The sequence below is a fragment of the Cricetulus griseus genome (assembly GCF_003668045.3).
Source record: "Cricetulus griseus strain 17A/GY chromosome 1 unlocalized genomic scaffold, alternate assembly CriGri-PICRH-1.0 chr1_0, whole genome shotgun sequence".
NCBI classification, from domain to species: Eukaryota; Metazoa; Chordata; class Mammalia; order Rodentia; family Cricetidae; genus Cricetulus; species Cricetulus griseus.
Genome location: NW_023276806.1, coordinates 212,284,664 through 212,288,109, shown reverse-complemented (window position 1 = coordinate 212,288,109; position 3,446 = coordinate 212,284,664). Strand labels below are relative to the sequence as shown.

Sequence of the window (3,446 nt, the reverse complement as noted above, 5' to 3'; positions counted from 1 at the left end):
AGGGCTCCACTCCCCCTCTTGCTATGCAACCCAGACTTAGGAGCTGAAATGTTACTTGAAACATAAGGACCTGAAGTGATTCCTGACTTCTAACATGTTTGAGCAGGTTTTCTCGAACCTATAATAACATTCAAAATACAGATTTTTAACCCCAAATATCTGTCCAAGGTCCCAAGATGTGTATTTAAATCCTCTGTAGTTTGCTGGCTATGTTGGCTATGGGGATTTTTTAAATTACTAGGGCAAAGAAGGTATGTCCATTTAGCTGGTGTATAAATCAATGCAGGCCAATACATTTCCTTTTGTATTAATAGATTTTCTACCAGAGGCCTTTCCTATCTCAGACGTCCATTTCTCACCCACTGTGATATGTTAAGGTAACCAGGCTTTTTCTATCTTGTAAATAACTAGTCCACACGTAGATACAAGCAAACCAAAATAAACAGACTTATGGCATAATGGACATGTATTTGATATAGTACTTCTCACAAAGGAGCTGTTACTCCATTAATATAAAGTTATTTTTTTAACAAATATCTCTTCATTTTAGTATTAGATATGTTCAGTACGTTTTAGTTAAACTTTTTCTTAGACATAAAAGTTTCAAATTTTGGCTATTTAATACAGAATCACCTAGGGAGATAAAAACAGAACAACAACAACAAATATGGAGAGAAAGATTTCCCCCAGAATTCAAGAGGCAGTGATTAATACAGCAACAATGTCGATTTACTAGATTCTGAGCAAATACTTCCTTCTTCCAATTTCACATGCTTTAACAACTTAGAAGTACAAAATAATACTTAGGCAAATTTAAGCCCGCTTTGACCCCCTTCCCAAGCAGCAAATACAAATTATAGGCCATGTTATTAATGCACTCTCTGCTGTAAAGAGCCCCCACTCCCACCCGACCCATCCACTCCCATCTTAGGAGAAACTTCCAAGAATGTGAAACCATCCTCTTCTTGCTGGGAACAGGAGAGATCAAACCTTGGGTCTGGCCTCAATAGCACAATGGTTTTCAGTGTGGTCAGGGTGAAGTCTAGCTCCGAAGAGTCCTTCAGAGTCACATCTGTCCGTTTCGCTTTCTTGCGTATATCCCCAAGCAAGCACAAATGCCCGTGATGCTGAGAACCACCCCTAACAAGAGCGCAATGGCATCTCCGGCTTCTACTGCTTCAACACCAGGCACAATCAGGAGCAGTGAAGTGAGGATTAAGATCAGCTGTGTTGAAACCGAATTCATCTTGTTGGGATCTTGAGGGCTGACTTTTGCTAGAAACTAAACATGGAAACGGAAGAAACTGTTAAAAAGCCTTAGTTTTTGGAACGACCATATAAATAGGCCATCTTTTAAACTGGAGTTTGTGAGTCATTTCAGAGTTTGCCCATTTTACACATTACAACGACTAAAAAAGTGTACTTAAGGACAGTCATTTTAGGTGAATCTCATGGCATCACCCTAGCTCTAGAAATTTCAACAGTAATTCGAACAGGATATGCACCGGCCAAACTGAAACTGGACAGCTGGACATCATTAACAAGAGAGGAAAAAGATGCATGTGACACTTGTAAATAGAAGTTACACTAACAAGTAAATAAAAAAAAATATTTTTTAGCACGTCTCCTATTTATGTACAAAAATCTGATAAAAGTCAAACAGCACAACCCGCTGCTCTGTGAACTTGCCAGGAATTAATACGACTTACCTAAACAAGAGCGTAGGTAAAATTCTATCCAATGTGCAAACAGTTCCTCTTTGGAGCTCCGGGTCCCGAGGCTAAGAGGTTACCCGCGGCACCCCTATTAGGGTGGGAAGAAAATTTAAACATTATGTTAGAGAGGAAGCTACAGCCGGTGAGGGGCGGATGCAAGGCCAGAAACGCCCCTCCCAACAGTTCGTTCAGAAAGAGACTACCACATTTAAAGTTAGTTCTCACACACAGAGAAACCTAAACGAAACCCATCTGAGAAGCAAACTCGTCCCAATATCTGACACAAAGACCTGGGGAAAGAATTGTTCGTTTGTCCCGGGAGGGCTCAAATTTGCAGCGTTTGACAACCACACGGGGCTAATCAAACAGGGAATCCCCGGGACTGGAGTTCCTACGCTACCTGACCGGAAAGCAGCCATTACAGGAATGGCGAGCAGGGCGGCGTCGCCAGACTACATTTCCCATAATCCCCGCTGCCTACTCCCGTCATGCACGGCTCTCTGATCACTGGCTGAGGAACAGACGCCCCAGCTCCTGCGAGCTGTGCGGTTTTCCCCATGTCCCCCTTGTGTTTTACTGTTAATGAGAGGTGGAGTGCTCGTTCAAGTAAAGGTTTAGTGAGTTCGTGTTAAGACCAATGAAACAACAGCACGTGTTTTCTGGCCCTTTCAGGGTTCCTAGATGCATAAAAATATGTCTTTTTGGTACTCTGAAATAAATTGGTAACTGGAGAGAGAGCTGAGTAGAGCCATCTGTTTGGGATGCTTTCAAACTGCAGGCCTTCCAACATTTCTGCAAATATTGCAAATGTGCCTAATGACATTTGCTAATTTTTAAAAAAAAAGTCAATGGGGAGGGGGCATAAGCACATTTTACCAGAAACTTTGGAAAATATTGAATCATTTGTGGTGCAAAACAAGTTTAGAAAATATGGTTTCAGCCCTATAACCAGATCTTTTCTGATTTGAGTTCGTGTCTCTCAGAACGCTCATTCTCAAAAGCCCAGTATTTTAAGATGTCAAATTAGTACTCTAATTACAAGAATTATTCGTTTGCATCTGTAAGTGTTAACTTTGAAAGGTGTTTGAATTCTGTTATCTGTGATACCCTTACTGAATGTTTCTTTCTAGTCTGGCCTGAGAGCTTTCATACTGAGTGACAATTTGTCACCTTCCTATTGTAACCATGCAGAATTAGAGGTGATTGCACTTGTCCTGATAAGACCAGGAAGGTACTATGGACACATTCAGTTCCGTGTTGAAAACCGAGCATGCATTCTTGTGTGGTGGGATCCCTTCAAACACAGTTGTGTCTTTCTATAGACAGCAAAGATTTATACTTCTGGCTCCTGATATACACATCTGGCAGGTGCTTTAGTAACATTAGTTGATAATAATTATTTGATAAGATAAATATGCCAAGATTTTACAGGAGAACCAGAAGTGTCAAATGCACTTAAATCAAGGTGTCTGACAGGTTGACAGTACTGTTTCTTTAAAGTTGATTAACAAATTCTCTCTAATTGCATTTGCCTTATGCTACATTTGGCTATGTATCTTCTTATCAATTAGTTTTGGAACTGAACCTATTTTGTGGCTTTCAAAATATCCTTCTATATTCTAATGTTTTCATTTGGGAGTTTTTTTTTTTCCTGGTATGTTTATTTCAGCTAGTGGAAGTCTGAAGACTAAAGTTAGTGCTGGTACACACATTGTTCCTGAGTTTGCTAAC

The 3,446-nt window shown here is 40.3% G+C and overlaps 1 long non-coding RNA gene across 2 annotated transcripts; it reads right to left on the bottom strand.

The window, feature by feature from the left end:
* Positions 1 to 448: 448 nt before the first annotated feature.
* Positions 449 to 2,243, bottom strand: Smim30. Of its 2 annotated transcripts, none has more exons than XR_003479967.2 (3): positions 2,116 to 2,243; positions 1,710 to 1,803; positions 449 to 1,282 (listed from the first exon to the last, which is right to left on the bottom strand). It is a non-coding gene; the product is annotated as a small integral membrane protein 30 (long non-coding RNA). The 2 variants fall into 2 exon arrangements; XR_003479968.2 differs by having other exon boundaries at positions 2,006 to 2,128.
* Between the last annotated feature and the right edge of the window lie 1,203 nt (positions 2,244 to 3,446).